This window comes from Equus caballus, unplaced genomic scaffold, assembly GCF_041296265.1.
Source record: "Equus caballus isolate H_3958 breed thoroughbred unplaced genomic scaffold, TB-T2T haplotype1-0000340, whole genome shotgun sequence".
NCBI classification, from domain to species: domain Eukaryota; kingdom Metazoa; phylum Chordata; class Mammalia; order Perissodactyla; family Equidae; genus Equus; species Equus caballus.
Genome location: NW_027221872.1, coordinates 186,249 through 200,271, shown reverse-complemented (window position 1 = coordinate 200,271; position 14,023 = coordinate 186,249). Strand labels below are relative to the sequence as shown.

Below are 14,023 nucleotides of genomic sequence, written 5' to 3'. Positions count from 1 at the left end.
TGGGATACTGACAAATGTTTTTTAAAACTCTTAGAGTGTTTCTCATGTGCAGCCATCTTTTGTGGTGACATGGAGCACCTGTGCAGACCCTCAGTAGAATCTGCACACTGGGCCCCAGGCGCGCCAGGATGGGGCTCAGGGGTTGGTGGGTCCGGCGGCTGTAAAGGAACAGGGTGGAGGTCCCAGGTTGAAAAATTGTAAAATTATAATTTTACAGCTGTATAATTTAACTACTTCAGTCATCATGTCTTTTTCTTTTTACAAAGTCAATTTTCCTACATAACTCCAAATTTTTTTCACACCATCTAAGTAATATTTTAATATTTTCCATATCCAATCCGTATTCAAATTTCCCCAATTACCTCCAAATGACTTATGAAAAAAAATGCTATTTTAATCGGGAGCCAATAGCGGATTACCCTTTGCATTTGACAGCAGAATTCAGGCTTAACCCTTAACCTCTTCAGGCTCGGAGGACCCTGGGCAGGAGAGATTTAAGAACACCGTCCTCCCGCTTTCGTGGAAAGGCCAAGAGAGACTTGAAATGTACACGCGGAGGCCTATGGGAAATGTAGTTTTAAATAGGTGAGGTTCACCGCCTGGACTCTGGGAAGGGGACGCCACGCTCCTTCTGCGCAGGTGCAGCCGTAGTCGCCTCGTTTGTCTTCTCAGGACTCCAGAAAACCGTTGGGGAACTTTGGGGTGTGCTCGGAAAATGCAGGGTGCGCACCTAGGGCGAGGAACTAGCTGGGAAGGGTGTGCCTGTGCTTGGGGATGGGAGCAGAAAGTGTCTGGGACCTCGTCGCCCCCCGCGGCGGTGTATAAACCCGGGCGGGCCGTCAGAGCGGGTAAGGCCAATGGGGGAGACCCCGGCCCTCGGGCTCCCGGGGCGCAGATGTACGGGGCGGTCCGGGGTGCCCGAGGATCGTGTGACCAGCCCGCCTGCAGCCCGACCGGAGAGAAGCCCGTGTCGGCGGCGGTGGGTGCGGGAGGGAGGAGTGCGTTTATCAGGCGGACGGTGACCGTTGGTCTGCGGTGGAGCCCGAGCTCTGGAGCACTACAGGCCCGGTCAGTGCCAGCTGTAAGCAGGGGCGACAGAAGGAACCTGGACGAGAGTCAGGGTTCTCATCTATAAATATTAATAATGATTGTTTCACGGCGGCGTTTGGAAACATAGATCACTATTTTAGACAAGTGCCAGGTAGGAAGCCTTAAGTAAGTGACAACTGCTGTTATAGTTAGAGGATGCTTTGTTTTTTTTTCTGGATAGTTTAATGTACCCTGACAACCACTTCACCAGAAACCGAGGCTCGGGTCGGTGGCCCGATGTGCTCGAGTGAGGAGCTCCCAGCCAGGGAATTTGGATTCGAGGGCAGGTGTGCTTCGCTTCAGTCTCAGGCTTTGTCTGATGTCACACCTGCCCAAGACTGGCATTACAGCCTTCACAGCATTTAGGAACATGGCCTGTCCCTGCGTCCCCAGGGATGTAAAGGAAAGGATGTGGATGGAATCCCACCGTGTGTCACATGTATCCTGGGATTTCTAGTGTCTCTTCAGGTCCCTTGGGTCAGACAGAGGTGCCTGGCCCCCTCTGCATTGTCAGGCTTTCTGTCCTTGAAGTCTAACATTATAATGAATTCCAAGAGTCAGGCTTTTTGCCCCTAAAATGAATTTATTTCTCAGATCCATGTCCCAGTTGCCTTGAAACAAACCAGCCCTTGTGAGGCAGGAAGCAGGGGGCCTCTGTGAGGGAGTCTTACCTGGAAGAGAGCGCCCCTCTGACCTTAGACCTCTCTCCAGAGCTTCAGAGCAGAGACAAGAGCCCAGAAAGGAGCAGATGCTAGATTTGCAAGATCAGAAGCAGGTCTTGATCCCCCTGCCCAGAATGAACCAGACTTGATGATGATGCCACCTTCAGGAGCCACCACACTGTGTGACAGTGGGGCATTTGGGCCGTCCCTGGGAAGTACAGGTGAGCTTGGGTGGCCCAGGGGCAGGCTGCTCAGGAAAGGCTGCTTTGTTGGAGAGCCGTGAGGGCAAGGTCTGGGGGTAAGGGACAACCAGGCAGAGGAAGGAAGTTCTGTCTCCAGTCCCCTTAAATGGCCCCCGCTATTTACAGATGCGCTGCTGTCACACATGTCCACCACCACATGTGACATTAGTGACATTATCCTGATGTCACAGGATCCAAGAATGATGATCTGTGAAGAGTTTTCCGAGGTCACCTACTTCTAACTCTTTTGAAAGATTTAAAGACATTGGGCCTGAAAATTTCAGTGACTTGTCCAGGGAAACGCAGTTTGTGACAGTTCACTCTCTCACAGGTAAGTTACCAAAAGCATCTATCAAAAGGGCCTTTTGAGAAATACTTCCCAGCTGAAATGAACAATTAAAAATTCCTGTCTTGAATCCTCCCATCTCTTTTACTAGGCTTTCCGTGGATTGTGTATACCAGGGGTTAAATAATATTACTGAGAAAAATAGGTAAATGATGCAAACTGAGTATTTTTCTGCTAAGTTAACTTTAATGAAGGAATAGTGTCTTGTCGTTTGGCGTACTTTAATTCAACTAATCGGTTGTTTTTATTTCTTTCTGTTATTCAGAAGGACGCATGCGTTATTGTTAAATCAATCGAGTAAAGTTTATGTTCACTCAGTAAAAAACTGCAGATTTCAGCTCCATGGTCATTTCAGAATCACACAAAGACAGGTGTTGCTGCCTGTCTATGATCCTTCTTGTGCCTTTTCAAGGCCCAGAGGGCCCTGTGCCTATGGGGAGGATGATCCCCAACTGGGGTGCTGAGATTTGAGGAGGTGAATCTAAGAGCTGTAAGACAGCTAAATCTCAGGACCCCTGTCTTCTTTCTGTCCCCTCAGCTGAACCACAGTCCTCTGTACTCGCCCAGGAGCCACAGAAAGTGCACATCCCTCAGGTGAGCTCTTTATTCATTCCCTATTTTATATTGTAGTGGATTTATAAGGTTTAGCAGGATCCATGCATTAAAGGAAAAGGAGAAGTAGAAATAGTAGAAATCAAGTCAGTCTTGAGGAAAAATATACCGTGTTTTACTATTAATTGTGATGTTGGCTGTTAGCTTTGAGTGGGTAACTTTGTCAGGGTAAGTAGTTTCCCACTAAGCTACCTGTTTCAATCTCTTTACTTGTGATTGGGCTATTCAGATTCTCTGTTTCTTCTTGATTCAGTTTTGGGAAGTTGTATGAGTCTTAGAATTTATCTATTTCTTCTAGATTGTCCAGTTGGTTGCTATATAGTTTTTCATTGTATTCTCTTATAATCCTTTATATTTCTGTGGTATGTGTTGTAATTTCTCCTCTTTCATTTCTAATTTTATTTATTTGAGCCTTCTCTCTTTTTTTCTTAGAGAGTCAGGCTAAGGGTTTGTCAATTTTGCATATGTTCTCAAAGAACCAGTTCTTTGTTTCACTGATCTTTTCTACTATTCTTTTTTCTTTTTTGGTTTCAATTTCATTTATTTCTGCTCTGATTTTTATTATTTCCCTCCTTCGGCTGACTTTGGGCTTTGTTGGTTCTTCATTTTCTAACTGTATTTTAAGATTGCTTATGTGAGATCTTTCTTGTTTTTTAAGCTGGGCCTGTATTGCTAGGAATTTCCCTCATAGGACCACTTTTTCTGCATCCCATATGAGTTGGTGTGGTGTATTTTCATTTTCATTTGTCTCCAGATATTTTTTGATTTCTCTTTTAATTTCTTCAGTGATCCATTGGTTGTTCAGTAGCATGTTGTGTAGTCTCCACATATTTGTCACTTTCCCAGCTTTTTTCCTGTAGCTGATTTCTAGTCTCATAGCATTTTGGTCAGAAAAGGTGCTTGATGTGATTTCAATCTTCTTAAATTTATTGAGGCCTGTCTTGTTTCAAAGCATATGGTCTGTCCTTTGAATGCTCCATGTGTACTTGGGAAGAATGTGTATTCTGCTATTTTTGGATAGAATGTTCCATATATATCTATTAAGTCCATCTCGTCTAGTTTTTCATTTAATTCCACTATTTCCTTGTTAACTTTCTGTCTGGATGATCTATCCATCGATGTAAGTAGAGTGTTGGGGCCCCCTAGTATTATTATGTTGTTGTTAATATCTCTTTTTAGGTCTGTTAATAGTTGCTTTATGTACTTTGGTACTCCTTTGTTGGGTACACGTATATTTATAAGTGTTACGTCTTCTTGTTGGAGTGTCCCTTTTATCATTATATACTGCCCCTCTTTGTCTCTCATTGCCGTTTTTATCTTGAGGTCTACTGTGTCTGACGTAAGTATTGCAATAACTGCTTTCTTTTGTTTGCCATTGGCTTAGAGTATCATCTTCTGTCCCTTCACTCTGAGCCTGTGTTTGTCTTTAGAGCTAAGAGTGTTTCCTGGAGGCAGCATATTGATGAGTCTTGTTTTTCAATCCATCCCACCACTCTGTCTTTTGATTGGAGAATTCAATCCGTTTACATTTAGAGTGATTATTTATATATAAGGGCTTAATGCTGCCATTTTATCACTTGTTTTCCAGTTCTGTATTTCCCTTGTTTCTCATCTTGTGTATTTTGGACTGCCAGTTCAGTTTGGTAGTTCACTATGATGGTTTTCTCAGTTTTCTCTTTTTTGTGTGTGAGGAAGACTGGCCCTGAGCTAACATCTGTAAGCAATCTTCCTCTCTTTTAGCTTGAGGAAGATTGTTGCTGAGCTAACGTCTGTGTCAATCTTCCTCTGTTTTTTGTATGTGGGATGCCAGCACAGCAGGGCTTGATGAGAGATGCATAGGTCTGTGCCTGGGACCTGAAGCTGCAAACCCTGGGTGGCTGAAGCAGAGCATGCGAACTTAACCATTATGCCACTGGGACAGCCCCTCAGTTTTCTTTTTTTTTGTATCATTTGTGTCTCTGTTCTGATTATTTGTTTAGTGGTTACCATTAGGTTTGTATAAAAAATCTCGTAGATAAGATATACCATTTTCTGATAGCCTCTTATTTCCTTGGTCTAAGCCAGTTCCATCCCTTTCCTCTTCCTCTGATTTGTTGGTCATAACATATTCTGTTTTGTGTTGTGATTTTGTGGTTAAAATCACAAGATTATAGTTATTTTTGATGTTTTTCTTCCCTTTATCTTTAATGTCATAATTAAGTTTTTGCTAACCTGTTCTGGTAGAGAGCTGCAATTTTCTGACTTTGGCTGCCTATTTATCTCCTTGCTCAAGGCTTTGTGAACTCTTTTTGTTCTTTTTCAGGTATGAAGGTCTTCTTGAGCATTTCCTGTTTGGGGTGTCTTGTGGCGATGAACTACCTCAGCTTTTGTTTATGTGGGAAAGTTTTTATTTCTCCACCGTATATGTAGGATATTTTTCCCTGGATAGAGTATTCTTGGCTGAAGGTTTTTGTCTTTCAGAATTTTGAATATCTCATTCTACCTTCTCATATCCTGTAAAGATTCTGCTGAGAAATCTCCTGAAAGTCTGATATGGTCTTTGTAAGTTATTTTCTTCTGCCTTGCTGCCTTTAAAAATATTTCTTCTTTGTCACTGACTTTTGCCAGTTTTACTACTCTATGCCTTGGAGTAGGTCTTTTTACATTGATGTAATCAGAAGTTCTGTTAGCGTCTTTTACTTGTAATTCCAGCTCCTTTCCCAGGTTTGAACAGACTTTCTGCTCCTTTCTCCCTCCCTTCTCCCTCTATAATACCCATAGTTTTTATGTTGCATTTCCTAATTTAATCAGATATTTCTCAGAGAATTTCTTCGTTTCTTTTTAGTCTTAATTCTCTCTCCTCCTCCATCTGAAGCCTTTCTATATTTCGGTCCTCCAGATTGCTAATTCCATCTTCCATAATGTCAGCTCTGTAATTCAGGGTATCCAGATTTTTCTTTATCTCATTGTGTTTTTCATCTCCAACATTTCTGATTGGTTTCTCTTTATAGGGTCAATCTCTTTTGTGAAGTATTCCCTCTGTTTATTAATTTTATTCCTGATTTAATTGAACTATCTGAATTTTCTTGTAACTCGTTGAGTTTTTTAATGTTAGCTATTTTGAATTCTCTGTCGTTTACATTGTAAATTTGTGTGCCTTCAGGATTGATTTCTAGGTGCTTTTCATTTTCCTTCTGGTCTGGACTATTAATATATTTCTTCATACTATTTGATGGGGTTGGTTTGTGCCTTCACATAGATAGTATCTGGTTTCAGATTCCACCTGCCACCACTGGAGGAGGTTCAGGAGCTGTGTATTCTGAGCCTGCTGTGATCCCTGGTGTCTGTGCTTGTCCTTTGGAATCTATGCTGAGAGGACCCATCTGCGATTGCCTGCTTGTAGCTGCTGCTTTGCTAATGTATGCACGGACACTCTAGACGGGGTCCCTTGCTCTGGCTGACTGGCTGAGCTTGTGAGCCCAGCAGGGGGAGGGGCACTTCTTTTGCATGTGCCATCCCGTGGGTGTTCTCTCTTTGCCCTCGCTGTCTGTCCTCCTGGCGTGCTGGCTTCATGAAGACAACCCCACAATAGCTTAGCCTCCTCTGTGGAGCTTTCCTATGGGATGTGAGGGAACTTGGAGAGCGAAGGCATTCCCACAGAGTCTCCCCCCAGGCCCCTCTTTTCTCAGAGCTGTGCATGGTCCTGTGCCCTAGGTCATTGCTGGGGAGGGAGAGGAGATCCCCTTACTTCCTCCTTCTTCCTCCTGGGGGGTCCAGCACCTCCACCTTCAGACATATGGCTGCATGGGTCTCTCAGATGTCTTTTGTGTTGTGTGCCTGTCCTCTGTTGGTTTATGAATGTCCTTTTCATTGTTTCTTAGGGAGGAGAGTCTAAGGGAAGAGCTCACTCCGCCGTGATGCTGATGTCATGCCTGGACATTCTATTTTTAAGTTTTTGAGGAATCTCTGTACTGTTTTCCACAGTGGCTGCACCAATTTACATTCCCACCAGCAGTGTATGAGGGCTCCCTTTACTCCACATCCTCTCCAACACTTCTGTTTTCTTTGTAAAGACTGGCACCTGAGCTAACATCTGTTGTGTATCTTTTTTTACTTCTTGTTCTCCCAAAACCCTCCCAGTACATAGTTGTATATTCTAGTTGTATGTCCTTCTGTCTGTGCTGTGTGGGATGCCACCTCAGCATGGCTTGATGAGTGGTGCCGTGTCCAGGCCCAGGATCCAAACCGGCAAAACCCTGGGCTGCTGAAGTAGTGCACACGAACTTAACCACTCGGCCATGGCACTGGCCCCTCTCCAACACTTCTTATTTCTTGTCTTTTTAATAATAGCCATTCTGATGGGCATGAGGTGATATCTCATTGTGGTTTTGATTTGTATTTCTCTAATAATTAGTGATGTTGAACATCTTTTCATGTGCCTGTTGGCCATCTGTATATCTTTGGGAAAATGTCTGTTGAAATCCTCTGCCCATTTCTTGACAAAGTTTGTTCTTTTGTTGTTGAGTTCTTCATATATTTTGGATAGCAACCGCTTATTGGATAAATGATTTGCAGATATCTTCTTCCAATTGCTAGGTTGTCTTTTCATTTTATTGATGTTTCCTTTGCCATACAGATGCTTTTTAGTTTGATGTAGTCCCATTAGCTTATTTTTTCTTTTGTTTCCCTTTCCTGAGGAGACATATTCAAAAAGATACTGCTAAGAATGATAGCAAAGAGCTTACTGCCTACGTTTTCTTCTTTGGAGTTTTATGGTTTCAGGTCTTACATTCAAGTCTTTAATCCATTTTGAGTTAATTTTTGTGCATGGTGTAAGATAATGGTCTACTTTCATTCTTTTGTGTGTGGCTGTCCGTTTTCCCAAAAGTGTTTATTGAAGAGACTTTCCCTTCTCCATTGTATGTTCTTAGCTCCTTTGTTGAAAATTGGCTGTTCCTAAATGTATGGGTTTATTTCTTGGCTATCCATTGATCTGTGTCTGCTTTTCTGCCAGTATCGTGCTGTTTTGATTAATACAGCTTTGTAGTATACTTTGAAATTAGGGAATGTGATGCCTCCAGCTTTGCTCTTTTTTCTCTGGAGTGCTGTAGCTCTTTGGGGACTTTTGTTGTTTCCAATAAATTTTAGAATTCTTCTTTCTATTTCTGTGAAAAATGTCATTGGGGTTTTGATAGGGATTGCATTGAATCTGTAGATGGCTTTAGGTAATATGGACTTTTTCACTATGTTAATTCTTCTAATCCATGAGCACAGAATATCCTTCTATTTCTTTATGTCTTCTATAATTTCTTTCAACAATGTCTTATAGTCTTCAGTGTATAGGTCTTTCACCTCATTGGTTAAATTTATTCCTACCCACTTAATTCTTTTTGTTGTGATTGTAAATAGGATTATATTCTTGATTTTTTATTTCTGCTAGTTTGTTTTTAGTTTTTTGATGGATTCTTTAGCGTTTTCTATATGTAAAATCTCATCATCCACAAGTAGTGAGTTTTATTTCTTCCTTTCCAGTTTGAATATGTTTTATTTATTTTTCTTACTTGATTGCTCTGGCTAGGACTAAGAAGGGTGAGCGTGGGCATCCTTGTCTTGTTCCTGCTCTTAGAGGGATAGCTATCAGTTTATACCATTGAGTATAATGTTAGCTGTTGGTTTGTCATATATGGCCTTTATTATGTTGAGGTGCTTTCCTTCTATAATTATTTTATTCAGAGTTATTATCATAAATATGTGGTGAATCTTGTCAAATGCTTTCTCTGCATCTGTTGAGATGATCATGTGATTTTTATTCTTCATTTTGTTAATGTAGTTTATAACATTGATAAAGAATACTGTTGTAATCCTTTGTATTTCTGTTATATTGTTTGTGATTTCTTCTCTTTCTGATTTTATTTATTTGAGGCTTCTCTCTTTTTGTCTTATTCTACCTAAAGGTTTGTCAATTTTGTTTATATTTTCAAAGAACTAGCTCTTAGTTTTGCTGATCTTTTCTATTTTCTTTTTACTCTCCATGTCATTTATTTCAGCTCTGATTTCTAGTAGTTCCTTTGTTCTCCTGACTTTGGTCACTTCATTTTTCTTCTTTTCTGATTCTTTTGGATGTATTGTTAGATTGTTTATTTGAGATTTTTCCTGTTTCTCAAGGTAGGCCTGTGTTGCTAGGAACTTCCCTCTTAGTACTGCTTTTGCTGTATCCAATAGATTTTGGTACACTGTATTTTCCTTTTCATTTGTCTCCAGATATTTTTCCATTTCTCCTTTAATTTTGTTGTTGTTCCAATAGTTAATGAATAGCACGTTGTTTAGGCTCCACATATTTGTGACTTTTCCAGCTTTCTCCTTGTGGTTGATTTCTAGTTTCATACCATTGTGGTTGGAAAAGATGCTTGATATCTTTTCAGTCTCCTTAAGTTTATTGGGAGTTGTTTTGTTTCCCAACAAACAGTGTATCTTTGAGAATGTTTCATGTGTACTTGAGAGAAAATGTATATCCTGCTGCTTTTGGATTGAATATTATATATGTATCTATTCAATTCATCTGGTCTAGTGTTTCATTTAAGGTCAACGTTTCTCTGTTGATTTTTCTCTCTAGAAGACCTATCCATTGATGTAAGTGGGGTAGTAAGTTCCCTACTCTTATGGTGTTGCTGTCAGTTTCTCCCTTTAGATCTGTTAATAGTTGTTTTATAGACTTTGGTGCTTCTACGTTAGGTGCATATATATTAATAAATGTTATGTCTTCTTGATGGATCATCCCCTTTATCATTATATAATGCCCATCTCTGTCTCTTGTTTTTTTGGCTTGAAGGCTATTTTGTCTGATAGAATTATGGCTACATTCACTTTCTTTTGGTTGTCGTTTGGTTGGAGTATCGTCTTCCACCCCTTCACTCTGAGCCTATGTTTTTCTTTAGAGCTGAGATGAGTCTCCTGGAGGCAGCACGTTTTTGGGTCTTTTTCTTCTTTTGTTTTTTTTTTGGTTATTTTTTGTGTTTGTCTTCATCTTTATTTTTTATTTTATTTTTTTTAAGGGGCCTTCCCCCCCTTTTTTTTTATTGAGTTATTGATTAGTTACAATCTGGTGAAATTTCAATTGTACATTAATGTTTGTCAGTCATGTTGTAGGTGCACCACTTCACCCTTTGTGCCCAGCCCCCACCCCACCTTTCCCCTGGCATCCACTAAACTGTTCTTGGTCCATAGTTTTAAATTCCTCATATGAGTGGAGTCATACACAGATTATCTTTCTCTCGCTGGCTTATTTCACTTAACATAATTCTCTCAAGGTCCATCCATGTTATTGCAAATGGAATGATTTTGTTCTGTTTTGCAGCTGAGTAGTATTCCATTGTAAATATGTACCACATCTTCTTTATCCATTCGTCTGTTGATGGGCACTTAGGTTGCTTCCACGTCTTGACTATTGTAAACAGTGCTGCAATAAACATTGGGGTGCACAGGACTTTTGGGATTGCTGACTTCAGGCTCTTTGGATAAATACCCAGTAGTGGGATGGCTGGGTCATATGGTAGTTCTATTTTGAGTTTTTTGAGGAATCTCCATACTGTTTTCCATAGTGGCTGCACCAGTTTGCATTCTCACCAGCAGTGTATGAGGGTTCCTTTTTCTCTGCAACCTCTCCAACATTTGTTGCTATTAGTTTTAGATATTTTTGTCGTTCTAACGGGTGTAAGGTGATATCTTAGTGTAGTTTTGATTTGCATTTCCCTGATGATCAGCGATGATGAGCATCTTTTCATGTGCCTATTGGCCATCAGTATATCTTCTTTGGAGAAATGTCTGTTCATGTCTCCAGCCCATTTTTTGATTGGGTTGTTTGATGTTTTGTGGTTGAGTTGCGAGAGTTCTTTATATATTAAGGATATTAAGCCTTTGTCAGATATATGACTTGCAGATATTTTTTTCCCAGTTAGTGGGTTTTTTTTTTTGTTTCAATCCTGTTTTCATTTGCCTTGAAGAAGCTCTTTAATCTGATGAAGTCCCATTTGTTTATGCTTTCTATTGTTTCCCTTCTTTGAGAAGGCATGGTGTCCGAAACTATCCTTTTAATACTGATGTCAAAGAGTGTACTGCCTACGTTTTCTTCCAGAAGCCTTATGGTTTCAGGTCTCACCTTTAGGTCTTTAATCCATTTTGAGTTTATTTTGGTGAATGGTGAAAAAGAATGGTCAATTTTCATTCTTTTACATATGGCTTTCCAGTTTTCCCAGCACCATTTGTTGAAAACACTTTCTTTTCTCCATTGTATGTCCTCAGCTCCTTTGTCAAAGATAAGCTGTCCATAGATGTGTGGCTTTATTTCTGGGCTTTCAATTCTGTTCCATTGATCTGTGCACCTGTTTTTGTACCAGTACCATGCTGCTTTGATTACTGTAGCTTTGTAGTATGTTTTGAAGTCAGGGATTGTGATGCCTCCCGTTTTGTTCTTTTTTCTCAGGATTGCTTTAGCAATTCGGGGTCTTTTGTTGCCCCCTATGAATTTTAGGATTCTTTGTTTTAATTCTGTAAAGAATGTCATTGGGATTCTGATTGGGATGGCGTTGAATCTGTAGATTGCTTTAGGTAGAATGGACATTTTAACTATGTTTATTCTTCCAATCCATGTACATGGAATGTCTTTCCATCTCCTTTTGTCGTCATCCAATTGTCTCAGAAAGGCCTTGTAATTTTCATTATATAGGTCCTTCCTTCACTTCCTTAGTTAAATTTACCCCAAGGTATTTTATTCTTTTTGTTGCGATTGTGAATGGTATTGTATTCTTGAGTTCTTTTTCTGTTGGTTCATTACTGGAGTATAGAAATGCTACTGATTTATGCAAATTGATTTTATACCCTGCAACTTTGCTGTAGTTGTTGATTACTTCTAACAGTTTTCCAATTGATTCTTTGGGTTTTTCTATATATAAGATCATGTCGTCTGCAAACACCAAGAGTTTCACTTCTTCCCTCCCTATTTGGATTCCTTTTATTCCTTTTATTCCTTTTTCTTGCCTGATTGCTCTGGCCAGGACCTCCAGTACTATGTTGAATAAGAGTGGTGATAGAGGGCATCCTTTGTCTCGTTCCTGTTTTCAGGGGGATGGCGTTCAGTTTTTGCCCATTGAGTATGATGTTGGCTATGGGTTTGTCGTATATGGCCTTTATTATGTTGAGGTAGTTTCCTTCTATGCCCATTTTGTTCAGAGTTTTTTATCATAAATGGCTGTTGGATCTTGTCAAATGCCTTCTCTGCATCTATTGAGATGATCATGTGGTTTTTATTCCTCAGTTTGTTGATGTGGTGTATCACGTTGATTGATTTGTGGATGTTGAACCATCTCTGTGTCCCTGGTATGAATCCCACCTGATCCTGATGTATGATTCTTTTGATGAATTGCTGAATTCTGGTTGCCAAAATTTTGTTTAGAATTTTTGCATCTATGTTCATCAGTGATATTGGCCTGTAGTTCTCTTTTTTCGTGGTGTCCTTGTCAGGTTTTGGTATCAGTGTGATGTTGGCCTCATAGAATGTGTTAGGAAGTGTTCCATCTTCCCTAATTTTTTGGAATAGCTTGAAAAGGACAGGTATTAAATCCTCTCTGAAAGTTTGGTAGAATTCCCCAGGAAAGCCATCTGGTCCTGGGGTTTTATTCTTTGGGATGTTTTTGATTGCTGTTTCAATCTTTTTCCTTGTGATTGGTCTGTTCAAATTGTCTGCCTCTTCTTGAGTGAGCTTTGGGAGATTGTAGGAGTCCAAGAATTTATCCATTTCCTCTAGGTTATCCATTCTGTTGGCATATAGTTTTTTGTAGTATTCTCTTATAACCTGTTGTATTTCTGCAGAGTCTGTTGTTATTTCTCCTCGCTCATTTCTGATTTTGTTTATTTGAGCTTTCTCCCTTTTTTCTTTGTAAGTCTGGCTGGTTTTGGGTCTTTTTCTTAACCTGTCCAGCCTCTCTGTCTTTTCATTGGTGCATTCAATCCATTTACATTTAGGATGATTATGGATATATAGGGACTTACTATTGCCATTTTATCTTTTGTTTTATGGTTGCTCTATGTTTCCTTTGTTTCTTTTTCCTTGTGTTTCTCACTACAATTTCAGCTTGACGGTTTTTGGTGATGTGTTTTTCAGTTTCCTCTTTTTTTATGTTTCGTGACTCTGCCTTAATTTTTGTTTTGTGGTTACCATGAGGTTTGTATAAAAGGTCTCACAGATGAGATAGTTCTTTTTCTGCTGATAGCATTTTTCCTTCATTTGACTAGGCAAGTTCTGTCCTTTTCTTCTTCCCTTGCTATTTTTGTTGTCAAAATTATTTCTTTCTTTATTGCGAATTTGTTACCAAATTGGAATGGTTAATGTTATTTTTAATGCTTTCTTTCCCTTTAACATTTGCATCACAATTGTTTACTAACATGTTCTGATACAGAGTTGCAGTTTTCTGATTTTATCTATTTATCAACTTGTTTAAAGCTTTGTATCCTTTGCCTTTTCATTTCAGACAGGAGAGCTCTTTTTGACATTTCTTATAAGGCAGGTCTAGTGGCGATGGACTCCCTCAGTTTTTGTTTGTTCCTCACACTTTATTTCTCAGCTGCAGCAGTGGACCCCCAGCTGTCGCAGCACCCAAGGACACAGAGCTGATTATTACAGTGTTGATTAATACAGTCCCTAAGTAGCTCTCAAATACTTGTACTTTTTTGCATCCTTTCTGAAACCACCCTAGTCGAAGTAAGCAACTAAGTAACTGGATGACTTTAATGACCTCATGTCTCTGATCCTCAATTTCTTGGTTTGTGAAATGAGGCAGTTAGAAGGAACACCAAGTTTCTTCCTTCTCTTTCTTCTGTGATTATCAGAATCTACAACTATGGAGAGACTCAGGGAAAAATCAATTCCAGTGCTTTGGGAAACCATCTCACTTTCTCCATTTAAATTAACTCTTGGGGTGACTGAGATTGTGCCTCATATCCTCTCATAGCACTGCTCTTAAGGACAGTCTCAGAATCTTCAAGACAACTTAAAAGAAGGCCCTTTCTCTTAAATAGGAATCTGCCTTATGCCATGTTTT

The 14,023-nt window shown here is 40.0% G+C and overlaps 1 protein-coding gene across 47 annotated transcripts in view; it reads left to right on the top strand.

Annotated features, from left to right (window-relative positions):
* Positions 1-571: 571 nt before the first annotated feature.
* LOC138922045 (ral guanine nucleotide dissociation stimulator-like) overlaps positions 572-14,023 on the top strand; it is a 91,649-nt gene continuing 78,197 nt past the window's right edge. For 7 of the 47 annotated variants that reach the window (XM_070258850.1, XM_070258874.1, XM_070258839.1 and 4 more), the window contains exons 1-3: positions 624-722; positions 2,120-2,324; positions 2,878-2,933. The gene's annotated coding sequence lies outside the window, so the exon portion shown is untranslated. Of the gene's footprint in view, positions 849-1,800; positions 1,973-2,119; positions 2,325-2,877; positions 2,934-14,023 lie in introns of those variants that run through there. The other 40 variants (XM_070258837.1, XM_070258838.1, XM_070258859.1 and 37 more) reach the window with 18 other exon arrangements.